General features: G+C 46.1%; 1 pseudogene; it reads right to left on the bottom strand.

Moving 5' to 3' along the window:
• Positions 1-1592: 1592 nt before the first annotated feature.
• LOC136611046 (E3 ubiquitin/ISG15 ligase TRIM25-like) lies at positions 1593-6760 on the bottom strand (annotated as a pseudogene).
• Positions 6761-14254: the final 7494 nt, after the last annotated feature.

Raw genomic sequence — 14254 nt, 5'->3', positions numbered from 1 at the left:
GTCCAGTGATCAGGGGACATGCCGGGGAGATAAAGGTATCTCCTGCTACAGCTGTCACAGCTCTAGCAGGAGATAGCAATGCTCTCCCATTGCTTTGAATGAGGCTGGTGCAGCTGCCACAGAAGACCATTACTACTATATTATAAACTACATCCTCATCATCCATCATTACAACTATATAATATACTACATGGATGATGAGGCCGCACCCACTTTTTGTGAAAAAAAAAAAGCTTAGAAGTCACAAATTTCTATGACTTGCACAAAAATGTACATTTATTTAGGCCACCTTCACACGGATTTTCCCAGCGGAGTTTGACCAGCACCCGGCTGGTGACCCCTGCGTTCTTGTCCGGTGGCTTCTGTACAGCGCTGCGGATGTGCCGGGTGGCGCTCCGTCACACATGCGCAGAAGCTGCCAGAGCTCTGCAGTGAAGCGTATCCCTCGATACTTCTGCAGGGCTCACTGCGAAGTGCCGCGGGGCAGACCGCTTGCATTTCCTTAAACTGAAGCCAAACGTGCGTATCCCGCACAAAATCACAGCATGCTACAATTTTTTTCAACCGTGAGTAGAAAATCAATTTCCACTCATGGGCAGGAAATCGCGGATTGCCATAGCATGCTATGGGCTGGAATCCCACTCCGGATTCCGCGATGCAAACCCGCCTGTGTGAAGGAGACCTTATGCCATAATTCTGGTGTAAAAGCTTCTGTAAATACCCCCCTATGTGTTTACCAAAACATGCTCAGTGGGGCGCCATTCCTGGGGTGAGAACTGCATGAACATCCATCAATGAACTCAAGATGCCTCACAAGGCTGGGGGGTCACCGGACCACCATATAAAGTCAGAGCGGGGGAAGAAGGAAATACTAAATGTGACAGGGAGGTAAAAACTAAAGTAAAGACACCGGCACCCATCAGTTATATGCAGATACATCTTTATTAACCCTTACAATGCCCAGCAGTTACCTACACAGATCTGGTGACCCCAAAATAATGCAAACTGGGGAAAAAACAAGGTGCATTTCATGTGATTGGGTCATTATAACAATAGTAAGCAAGGAACAAGCGGAAATTAACCAAACTGCTGAAGATGAAAATAATACATAGAATTACATTTCCTTAGTCCGACATTAACAGGCTCTGATGCCGGATTATCAGATGTTCTGAGTTACTGAACTGGCAAAAAACTTTATAAAACTTTCTGACAGAGAAGCTGAAGGAAGATGAAATGCTCATACATAATCTGCTGCTGTCACATAATGCTCCGTATTCTGGTTCTGTGGTGGAAACAAGGGCCGGATTATCAGAATCTCTGGATTATCAGGCACCAGATTACGGGTAATTCACAGAATGGGTTCTATTCACTGACATTCTGATTAGTAATATATTTATTGCCCTAATATCAAAAAATATTTAGGTAATAGTAAATGGGTGAGTGAGTGCTGCCTCTGATTGGCTGAGCGCAGAGGCCAATTAGAGGCAGCTCTCAGCTATTGAATGACAGCTGAGAGCTGCCCCTGATTGGTCCCTGCGCTCAGCCAATCAGAGGCAGCACTCACTCACCCATTCATGAATTCATGAATGGGTGAGTGAGAGCTGCCTCTGATTGGTGAGGGCTGTGACCAATCAGAGGCAGCCCATTCAGCAGGCGGGGATTTTAAATCCCTGCCTGCTGAATACTACACAGAGCAGTTCAGGAGAACTGCCGGCCGGCCGTGGCTGAACTCCGGCTGCAGAAAAAAGGGGAGTATACGTTTTTTTTATTTTTATACATTTCAGGATGGTTTTCAGGGAAGGGCTTATATTTTTAAGCCCTTCCCAAAAATTCATCCTGCGCTCGCTGGCAGCCCATTGCTTTCAATGGAGCCAGCTATATTGCCGGCTCCATTGAATTCAATGGGCGAACAGCGGACAGCGCTCCTTTGATTGGGCCCGTTTCGCTGAAAACTCTGCGAGGTGCAGATTTTTCAGCGAATTGTCGGCCCCGCTCATGAGATTTGCGGATGCGCATCCATTATGTGATTCGCAAATTGCGCGAAAAAACGCCTTTCTGACCGAGGCCAGAGTCTGTACCATTGGTACAGATTTTGACCAGAAATAAGCTGGAGATACGCAGCGGCACTCCCCCTCACCTCCTACGTAGGCTTCCCACTGTCAGCCCCCCCTAGCTTCCGATTCCCGGCGGCCTGGTCAGGTGTGGCACCACAGGTCCGCTGGGAACCGGAAGCCAGGGAGCGCTGAGAGTGGGAAGCCTTCGGAGGAAGTGAGGGGGAGTCACAAATAGTGTGACATCAGCTGCGGATACGAGTCTGATTTCCAGTCAAAATCCACACAAATGGTACAGACTCTGACTGTTTTTTGGTGCAGAAATGCTGCGGACTTTGCTCCTTGTCTCTTTTTTTGAACCGGCCCTGTACCTTTTATAACGATGGAGGTAAAATCATACGTTGTGATAAGCCCCGCCCCTGGCCACACCCCTGTCCCACTTTGACCCTGGAAAAATCTGGTCACCTTACATAAGGACATGTCAAAAGTTTGGATTGCTGGAGATACAACTGCTGAGATCCCCACCGATCGCTAGAAAATACAGTTACACTAAGTCTCCTGGTATGACGGGCCGGCAGCGTTCTAAACGGGATGGATCTGCGGTAATATTCTGGCTTTCTTGATCTTCCCCCACAGTCAGGTTAAAGGGAACCGGTCACCACCTGTCAGCCTTATAAACTACATAACGGGGCTCGAAGGTGAGAGAACGGGGAGTCCGGAAGGTTGTGTTTGACACTCACCGGGGGCCTCGTTCCGGCGCTGTGTCTCCGTGAAGTCGGTGCGCACACAGTAAGGCGCGATCACATGACAGTTTTTATGTTCAGCTTTTTGTGAGCCAAAACCCGGAGTGGAGAGCCAGTATAATGGGGAGAGGTGCCGTCCTTCCAGATTTTGGACCCGCTCCTTGTTGTGGCTCACAAAAAACTGAACATAAAATCTGTCATGTGATCGCGCCCTCAGGGCTTCTACCACTAGTGGGTTTTTAGCGCTGCGATATCGCTACATTTTTTTCAATGGAACTTTCTAATGTTAAAATCGCAAGTTTGCGCTTCTGTCCCATTGAAAAAAAACGTAGCGATATCACAGCGTTAAAAAGAAAAAGCCAGTGGGTGTCAGCCGTAACCCTTTGCAGCCCGCTCTGCGCTCTGGGAGAGCGTGAGCATGGAGTCGGCTGTAAAGTCACACTATGCGTGCGCGGGGATGCAGCGCTGGAGCGGGGCACCCGGTCAGTATTGTACACCGCTCCCCGGACTCCCCGTTCTCTCACCTTTGAGCCCAATAATGTAGTTTATGGAGCTGACAGCTGGTGACGGGTCCCTATAAAGGCGGCTGCGAACATCTGGGATGATGTAATTCAGTAGGGATCGGGGTCCACAGTCACAAGACGCTACATGTGATAAGCAGTAAGACTGCGGTAAATCATCCGCGTGACTTCAGCGTTCCCCTTTGGGTAGAATGTCACCATAACAAATACATCTGATGTGTCCATAAGACAAGATCCCAGGGCCGGGTGCTACACAGGAAGTGTCCGGCGCTCTACACACGCTCATCCATAGGACGGCTCCACGGACGAGCTGCGCGCAGCGATCTACGTGTATGTGGAGCGTTAGTTGTATTTAACCCTAATGAAGCGTCATTCACAACACTTAGGCTGCGTTCACACGGGGCGGAATTGCCGCAAAATTTCCGTTCAGACTTTCTGCACAGAAATTCCGCCTGCGACTTTAATCCTGGGATTAGCCAGCAAAGGGCAGGAGATTTACAAAAATCTCATCCATACGCTGCGACTGAGCCGCACTGAGATTGACGAGCCACACGGAACTCAAAGACGTGGCATATCAATTATTTCCCCGCTTCCGCAGTGGATCCTCTCCTCTCTATGGGGAGAGATGGCCGCAGCAGAATGCAGGCGGTGAAGCCGCTCCTAAACCCGCGACGAAAGGCCATGGGTTTAAAGCTGCATTTCTCTCGCAGAAATCTCGCAGTATTTCCGTGCGGTCATTCCGCGAGATTTCAGTCCGTGTGAACCCAGTCTTGAACCCGACCTGATCTACCCGGGAACCCCACAAACATATCAGGATGCCACCTTTATGCAGATTTTCATGGACTTCACCCACTTAGCGCTCTCTTTTGGGGGACAATCCTGGTAAAATGGGAGTGCTGGTTCATGTGATGTAGTAGATCAGACATCATTGGGATAAACAGCAATGACACACGGAGGATTATCCATAAGGAGACACAGGGATCACACCCAGAATACAATCACAGCGGATCCCCCACATGTGATCTAGTCATAAGGACAGCGGTCAGATAGGCCGGGCACCAACATATGTGCATTGGGTATAACACACGCAATGTACTGTGAGAGAAGTCCCAATGGTCTCTCCTGCGCCATCCTGCCCTTCGCTCTCTATAAATAAGGGCTGTTGTTCGGCTCGTTTTCAATGTCTGAGTCTAAAAAAAACGTATAAATATTTCTATTTTTTTCTAATAAATGGAGAATCAGCTGATTACACAGAATGCTGTGTGACCGAGTCTATGATCCTTCAAGCAGCTCGAACTGAACCCCGTTGGATTCGGAGCACAAGAATATAGCTGTAGCATTCCATCGCACTAACAGCGCACGCATATAATACGCGCAAAAGGTGTCAATGAAAGGACATTGCTCTCACTGTTCCGCTCACGCTTGCCTGTATGTTATTGCGTATGTTATGTGCGTAATAAAGAGCGCAGCATGTTCTATTTTACCGCATATAATGCACATAACAGCCCTATTGTTCTCTATGGGTGCGTTCACAACACAGCGCTTACACAATTACATCACATATGTATGGCGGTTTTATGTTGCCAGGAGACAGGAGAAGGAAAGTGAAAAAAAGAAGAAACCAGCCAGCCGGCGCAGGACAGCGTGAGTAAAATACGTGTACATGTGCAGGCATAACCGTGTAAGAACATGACAATACGCAGGGATACGCAGTCCCCTACTCCGGGAAAATGGTCAAGTGGGCCTGGCTTTGGTTATAATCACCTGCAGCCCCACCTCATTCATCCCATTGGCTGTCTGATCTACCAATCAGTTTGTCTTTCAGTCCTGTCTCTGGTCAGTTTCTATTATGGTTTCTCCCAGTTGTTGCTTCTCCCAATATTGTTATTGAACCATGAAATACACGTAATATAGCATGAAGCGGCTCGGAGAAGGAGGCAGTGAAGGTGTGTAAGTGTCTGATAGGGTCACACAGCTCATAAAAGGACAGCCGCCCGGCCTCATAATCCAGACAGATCCTGACTCTATTATTGATAATGTGAGGTAACAGGATCTCTTTACTATTATGTATCACTGAGTACTGATTATTATACCTCCTCAAACACCAGGACTTGTTATTATCTCCAATTAAGAACTGACCTCGCCTCCTGTCTATACTGGGGTAACACATCCCCACCCTCCACCCCCCTGATCTACTGATATCCACATCCCAGTAATGTCGTCCTGAGGAGAATCCCCTCCTGCTCATCACCTGATCATACTGGAATCTCTCTGCTGTATATGGACGGTTCTCTTGTGTCCTGGTTGCAGTTTTCCGGTCATCTGATACACGGATATAATTAGCAGCTGTGTTTACATCCAGTAATATGTCTGCAGGACCCTCCACATAGATCCCCCTCCTTATACCTCTTATTATGTCACATAATGTGTGTAATGTGTCTGAGATCACAGCCACATCCGGACCATCTACATCATGCAGCCATTTATCATGTCCCCCCATGCTCCCATCACCTCCATCATGTCCCCCTGTATCCACAGGATCACACAAGTCCCCGGTGTCTGGTTCCTGTAAGACAGTCAGTGGATCAGTCATGTTACACAGCTCCTCCATGTGTCTCATCTTCCTGGACAGCTCGTCCTTCTGTTTTTCCAGCTTCTGGATCAGAGTAGAGGATAAGAGTGACTCTTCCTTCTCCTGCCTGGAGATCTCGCTCAGGACCCTCTTCTCCAGGTCATCCAGCTGTCTCCTGATGTCTCTACACAGGGCAGTGACTCTCTCCGCTTCTCCAGATACTTTTTCTTGAGCTTTCCTCCTGCGCTCCTCCAGACTTCGAACTCTTTCCTCGGTCTCCTCCCTCCTTGTGGTCAGTTTCTGGAGAACATTTCTCAGTCTCTCCTTCTTCTTCTCAGAGGCCTCATCCAGCATCTCCACCCGATGACCCCGATGTTCTCCTGCTGAGCAATAAACACAGATACAAGCGGCGTCCTCAGTGCAGTAATATTCCAGGATCTTCTTATGGACAGAACATTTCCTGTCCTCCAGGTTGGCGCTGGGCTCACATAAGACGTGTTCTGCTGACTTGCTGTGAACTCTCAGGTGTTTCTCGCACAGAGAAGCTTCACACATCAGACAGGATTTAGCAGCCGGTACAGGAGAGTCCACACAATAAGTGCAGAAGATCCCGGCTTCCGTCTGTGTCGGAGGAGTAATCAGGAAGTTCTCCATGATGTTACGCAGAGCCAAGTTCCTCATCAGTGCCGGCCGCTCCTGAGACTCCTCTCTGCATTCAGGACAGGAATAAACTCCAGCCTCGTCCTGTGTATCCAGCACACGATGAATACAGACCCGGCAGAAGTTGTGTCCACATCTCAGCATTACAGGATCTGTATAAGTGCTCAGACAGATGGAGCAGAGCAGCTCGTCTCTCACAGCAGCAGACGCCATGGCTGACAGAGGAAGAGAGAAACAAAACTACTACTTCCTGATGCACATAGACCCATGAGCAAGTTTTCTTCTGTTGACTACAGGGCGGGGCTGCATGGCACAAGATCACTATTAACCTGTTAATGGACAGTTGTTATAATGATACCATGTTTCCCTGAAAATAAGACCCTGTATTATATTAATTTTTGTCACAAAACAGGCACTGGGTCTTATTTTTGAGGGATGTCTTATTATACTTACCTACCAGGCTCAGTCCAGGTCTCTCCCGCTGCTCTCTGGACCTATAACATGCTGAGCCGTGGCATTGTTTGGCCAATTTATAAATCCTGCCTCCACAAGGCGATAGCTGTGATTGGTTCATCGAGCGCTGCGTTTATTGGCTGAGCAGCAGTCGATGAACCAATCACAGCCATCGCATTAGTTCATCGAGCGCTGCATGGATTGGCTGAGCAGTGCTCGAGAACCAATAGGAGCCATCGCTTCCTGGAGGTGGGATTTATGAATCCCATAACTAAGAAATGATCTTCTGTGTGTGAACGAGAACTGCAGGACGCACGGCGGAGCTCCATGTGGCAGCAGGAGGACCTGGAACAATCCTGCTAGGTAAGTATTCAAATTTTTTTTTTTTTATGTAATGCAGCTAGGGCTTATTTTCTGGGTATGGCTTATTTTCAGGAAAACGAGGTAGATTCTTTCTGCTGTATATTTAGGGCCTACATTGTGGTTACATATAAAGCGTTGGGTTGTTACTTGCAGTAAATTCCTCTGTTATTCCTGTCTTTTAAAAAGAAATTCAATCGAAATCTACTGAAAATAAAGAATTTACAGCAGAGATAATAGAAGAGATTCACCAAGATCCAAATTCATGAAGAAATCAGACATCTGAGAGGTTCATGAATTATCTTGTTTGTAGAATGCAGCAGGTTTATGTGTATTGGATGGCTGCAGCCATGAAAGGGTTAATGTCTGGAAAGTGTATCATTTTGTCTGGTGTGGTATAAAAGTATAGTCATGTGATGCGTGGTAAGGCTGCCCCTGTCTAGCTTTCTGTTTGGGCAGTCATGTTCAGTCTGTCAGTCTGCTGCGGCTGTTGCTGTTGTCCAGGCCAGAGAGAGAAAGAGAGCGAGTCGATGTAGGACTCAGTCTGCCTAAGTAAGAGAACCGGATGATTAGAAAATGGAAGAGTCCGAAAGGGGGTCCGTTGTTCCCGCCTGGGCCTAGCCTTGTAGAGGAACTCCCCTTAGCTTCTATCTCTAGAAAGAAGCGAATGTACCCGGATTGGAAGAAATGAGTAGAAACCGCATGAGTCTGGAGAGGGAGAGAGGAACCATTAGAGAAATGTAAGTGACTGGCAGGAGACAGAGAGAGAGAGTTGCCGGGAGAGACAGAACTGACAGATCATTGGGACTGTGGTTGAGTAATGCCCGAGGGTCCTCCCTGATCCAGCACTGTTCTCACAGTGTTTACTAGTTAAGTCTGTTGTATTGTTGTTTGTCTAAAGAGACTTAAGTCAACGAGCAGAACTGAATGTTACTGGTTCCTGTTCAGAAAAGTGTAGCTTGTGCGTGGACTACTTTATTTCCCAGAATTGACATCGGTGGGATCCACCAAAAAGCATGGAACGTTGGCATCACGAGTGACAAGTTAGATTACAGGCAACCTTGGTTACTATCCCTGTGATCTCCCCCTAGTAGTAAGAGGTCAGGTTCCGAGCTACTCTTAGGGAGGAGACGGTAGCCTTGCCCCTTGACAAGGTTAAGACTCTACCCCGCTTTTTCCTCGGCTGAGGGCCTGCTCCTCGGATGCTGCACATACTTTGCAAACTTCTCCAGATGCAGTGTAATGCCATGGCAGGCAGCAGATGGCGTACGCTATTGCTTCATGGACATCGGTTGTGCCCCTGGTTTCAGCTGAACTGCGACTGGGGGTATATTCTGAGCGAGTCCTGGTGGATTATCTTCCGCCCTACTCCTGGTATTTTCATTACTTGGTCCAGGGTGGGGCCTGAGTGATCTGGCTCATGAATGACAGGAACTGTGAGTGAGAAGATGTGGGCAGGAATTGGAACATCTTCTCCAAGTTGTAAAGTCATCTGTCCATCCGGCTGAAAGAACACTTGGGCCTGTAGTTTTGTCAACACATCCTGTTCCAGCAGTGGTTTTGGACAGTCTGGCAGATACAAAAATTGATGAGTTTCTCCCGAGGTGCATTGTGGTGGTACTATAAAGTGATGCTTCACACCTTGTCCAGTAGCTCCCACAATCTGGGCATTCTGTGAAAGAGGTGCTAGTTGTTGGGTTGTAATTGAATGTTCAGCTCCGGTATCAACCATAAAGTTCACAGAATGACCTTTACTCTGACCATAGGTTCCTGCGGGCCCAGCAGATAGGAACCTGGTCATTGTTATTTGGAATTATCTTCGTACAGCGGAACAATAGGAGCATAACAAGATGGAGGTCAGTGAGGATGGACCTGAGTGGCTCTGCCATGTGCTTGTCTCTGGTAACGGCCATTTTGGGCCTGGCCCCTTCCTCCTTCTTTTCCTGTATGAGCAGAGGAAGTGATTGGGCAGTCTCTACTCTAGTGACTGTGTTTCCTGCACCTTCTGCATTGGTCTCTATCAAGGGGGTGGTGTTGGGGCCCACCCTTCTGCGCATATGAAGGAGGTGGGTCGTTGTACGAGAAGATAAGGAAATGCCTTTTAATGCCTTCTTAATAGAGTAGAAGCGTTGAATCGTTTAGTGAAGACTTTGATTTTGTTAATAGGGGTGTAATGTAGTGTTTTTTTATGCGTTTCTTGAAATAAAATGATATCCATGCCATGTTTCTCTAGGTAATGCAGTTTGTACAAGCGTGGTAAGCACTTTCCTCTTGACAGCCACCTCACTTCGGTGTGTAGTAGACATTTGATTCTTCATTGTGGTCTAGACAGAGCGGAAAAATGTTTATTCAAAAGAGTGCGCTAATCTTCTTAACAGCATTAACTACATAGCGCAGAGAATCATGCAATCTCTCACGTACATGTTTAGCAACAAGGTGCTGCCGATGGATTACACTGCAATTATGCCCGGCATACCAGATTTTAAATGGGCTATAAATCCGCGATATCGACCAATCATGGACGCAGCTCCGTCGGTTGCACAAGCAGGTACATTTGTTAAAGGTAAATTTTTTTTCTTGGAAAAATTCTCCCACTCTTTTGTATATAGAGGAGCCTTTCATATGGGTGGTTACATTTCTGGTAAACAACAGTTCCTCCACTACCTCTTCATTCCGATTAATGAAAGGAACTTAAGCTAGCATCAATGCTTCATTGTCTCTAACCATTGACTCGGCAATTTGCATTACAAATTCTGTGTTCTTTAACATGTCTAAAAGCGTTTCTTTCACATCAGCAACCATCTTGTCAATTCTTCTTAAAATTGTGTCATTGCACAAAGGAATCAATTTCACCATGGCACACGCATCAGGCCCCAGCATAGCACTGATAATCTCTTTAACTGTGGGTAACACTAGTGTTTCCCCAATAGTATGTGATTTGCCACATTGCGCAATTAATAAAGAGACTTCATAGAAAGCAAGGAGGCCTTTGGTAGGATTGAGAGCAGATTTTCCCAATAGCTTGCCTACAGTGCTGCGGGACTCAAACTTTGACTTTAAACCTTGGTAAGATGAAATCGGCTTACCCATTTTGTCTGAATGCATTTTTGCAAGGTGATCACTCAGTCTCAAAGGCTTCTTAGCTTCATTCGAAAATGCCTTTTCACAAACGAGGCACAAGAGAAGCTGTCCATTTGTAGAAGGGAAGAATCCGTATTTCAAGTATTCATTTCAATACTGACGGCATTTCTTCTTCTCAGCCATTTCTATAAAGTATGCTTCAAGTATGCACTGGCTATGTCGCTCTATCATATAATGATGTCTGACATTTATAACTCCATGACTCCGCTACAGATCAATGGATAACACTGGATAACCTAAAGAACAACCTAACCCGCTGTATTCCATTATGCCGATGATTGGCTGGAATTTTTAATTGTGTGGGTCTCTGGGAGTTGTAGTTTATATCAGTGGTCTGAAAAGATACTTGGCGTCTACTAGACTACAACTCCCGGAGACCCACACAAGTGAAAGTTTGAAGCGGTTCCAGCCAATCAGCGGCATTATGGAATACAGCGGGTTAGGTTGTGCTGTAGGTTATCCAGTGTTATGAAGTGTGATTGATCTGTAGCGGAGTCATGGAGTTATAGAAGTCATACATTATATGATAGAGGCGCACAGGCTGCACACAGCTATAAGTGATTCATATGGAAATAATTGCCTCGGTTTTCATCAGTTTCGGATTTCACTGATTGTTTTCGTATAGATTATCGCCGAAAACTGAGGTATCACTACTAATTTTTAGAAAAATGTAGTTACTAGATGAAAAAAAATCAACAAAGCAAACACAGAACGCCCCCCTACCGCCCCCTGTATGTTCCAACGCCCCCCTTCCACCACCTTGAGAAGTAAAAATGCCCCCCAGGCGGAAATAACGCCCACATTGAGAACTACTGCTTTAAAAAAGAATTATTGCAGTCGATTGCTTTGTGTGTCGTTTTCAGCCACTAGGTGGTGCTGCTGTCAACTTGTTTGAGGTCAGCAGAGTTAAGCCAGTATGCAATAGAAATGAGTGAGAGAGATTGCTGCCTTTGAATAGAACTGGGTATGCTCTGAATCCGGCCCTTTTGTATAGCCAGAAGTGGTTTCTTGGCCGTGTATCCCCCCCTGCTCTTCCAGCCCTTACAGTCCCAAACAGGCCGCTTTATTTGTAATGTATGATAGTATGCTGCGGGGGTGAGAGTGCTTATAATTGCTTCTGCACCATCCAGATCCTCCTGGTGAGCACCCAGCTGTGTGCAGGTGTGCAGAAATGGAGGTGTTGCAGCAGTCTGCCTCCCCCTGTACTTATGTCAGGGAGTTATGTATGTTTAACCCCTTAACAGCCAAAGACATGAGGGTACGTCCTGAAGCGTCGAGGTATGTATGAAGAGAGGTCGCGGGGCAACCTCTCTTCATACAGCGCGGGCGATTGCGGCTATCAACCCTTTAACCCCTTAATGACGCGGCCCTTTTTTTAATTCCATTTTCGTTTTTTCCTCCCCCCTTTAAAAAAATCGTAACTCCTTTATTTATCCATCGACGTCGCTGTATGAGGGCTTGTTTTTTGCGGGACGAGTTGTATTTTTCAATGGTGCTATTCAAAGTACCATATAATGTACTGAAAAACTTTTAAAAAATTCTAAGTGGAGTAAAATGAAAAAAAAAACAACATTTCTCCATCTTTTAGTGCGTCTTGTTTCGACGACGCACAAACAGCAAAAAAAATGACATGATAACTTTTTTCTATTGGTCGGTACGATTACTCCGATACCAAACTTGTATAGGTTTTTTCTTACTATACTCCTCTTTTTTTTTTTCAAAGACATTTAATTTTTTTCAATTATTTTCTGCCGTCATTTTGTTTGCGCAATAACTGTTTTATTTTTCAGTCGACATAGTTCAGCAAGGGCTCGTTTTTTGCCGGATGTTCTGTAGTTTCTGATAGTTTGGAGTACATACGACTTTTTGATCGCTTTTTATTGCGTTTTTTCTGGGAGACAGGGTAACTAAAAAAAGTGTATTTCTGGCGTTCTTTATTTTTTATTTTCGGACGACGTTCACCGTGCGGGAAAAATAATGCACTACTTTGATAGATCGGACTTCTACGGACACAGCGATACCACATACATATTTTTAATTTATTATTTAGATTTTTTAATAATAGATATGGCAAAAGGGGGGTGATTTAATCTTTTGCAACTTTTTTTTTTCAATTAAAAAAAACTTTATTGATTCTTTTTTTTACATTGCTTTGAAGTCCCCCTGGGGGACTTTAATATGCGATGCTTTGATCGCTCCTGCAGTATGTCGTAATGCTATAGCATTACGTCATACTGCTTTTTGACAGGCAGCCTATGAAGCCACCCCACGGGGATGGCTTGATAGGCAGTCTTTTAAGGCAGCCCTGGGGCCTTTCATTAGTCCCCCAGCTGCCATGACACCTGCACGGGTCCCCCGATCTCACCACGGGGGGGGCGCGCGGGACCCCCGAACATCGTTCGAGGATTTAAATGCCGCTGTCAGAATTGACAGCGGCATTTAAATGGTTAATGGCCGCGATCGGCCGTGCGGCCACTCGTGGCTATTGCCCGCGGGTGTCAGCTGTTATAAACAGCTGACTCCCGCACTGTATGAAGAGAGGTTGCCACGCAACCTGTCTTCATACATACCCCGCCGCTCCATGACCTACCTATACGTCATTGGTCGTTAAGGGGTTAAATGCCGCTGTCAATTCTGACAGCGGCATTTAAATCCCCATACCCCCTCCCTCCATGCGGTGAGATCGGGGGAGCCATGCAGGGCTGCCTTAGCAGACTGCCTATCATTACATCATACTGCAGGAGCCATCAAAGCATCGCATGTTGTCGTCCCCCAGGAAAAGTGAAAATAAGAGCAATAAAGTTTTATTAATTGTACAAAAAAAAGTTATAAAAAAGTTTAAACCCCCCCCCTCCTTTTGTCATATCTATAATTAAATATCTAAATCATAAAATAAAAATACATATTTGGTATCGCCGCGTCCGTAAAAGTCCGATCAAAGTAATGCATTATTTTTCCCACATGGTGAACGTCGTCCAAGTGCCAGCGCATCCTCCACCATGTGTGGCACGTTGGGGTACACTTGCCTGCGGACCGCCCACCTTTCTTTTTTGATTCAAATCTTTTTTATTGAATACATTTTTCTTGTGTCTCAAGACCCTTTTGGTCCACAAACAGTACAAACACAAAGACAATAACGAATCTCCCCGGTAAACAAGACCCAACAGTCTCTCCTGCAGGGTCTCAGCTCATTGTATGAAGTTCCTTGGGTTTTCCCAATCACTGAGGGGCACTTCACAGACCACACAGCTCAGCGTCACCGAGAATGTAAGGGTTAGCATTTCCATGACATCGTTATCTCATCGGACCTTATCCTCTAGTCGGTCATTTTGCAGCCATTTGAACCAAACACTGCAGTATTTTTGTGGTGTTTTTCTTTTATAATAAATGCTTTTTTCCCACATTATGATTTGAGTGATTGTTTTTCTTAGCTCAGCCAGAGCGGGGGGGCTTCGTCCAGCCAATGCTGTGCTATCAGTTTCCTGGCTAGATATAGTATCCTAGCTACTGCTAGCTTTTCATTTTCTTGCAGGGGCACATCATTCACCTATCCTAAAACACATACCAGGGGTGTAAATTCCAGTTGAATGTTATACACAGCGCGGATCAGACTGCACACCTCGGTCCAATATCTCTACAACGCCACATCATGTGTATAAGGTCTGCTGTGTGGGTCTTGCATCTGTTACACAAGGGGGTATCCCTCACGCCTATATTGTATAGAAACGCTGGAGTGCGGTACACCCTATGCAA

This window comes from Eleutherodactylus coqui, chromosome 2, assembly GCF_035609145.1.
Source record: "Eleutherodactylus coqui strain aEleCoq1 chromosome 2, aEleCoq1.hap1, whole genome shotgun sequence".
Taxonomy (NCBI): domain Eukaryota; kingdom Metazoa; phylum Chordata; class Amphibia; order Anura; family Eleutherodactylidae; genus Eleutherodactylus; species Eleutherodactylus coqui.
Note: the sequence above shows the minus strand (reverse complement) of the source record. Positions and strands in the feature narration are given on the sequence as shown.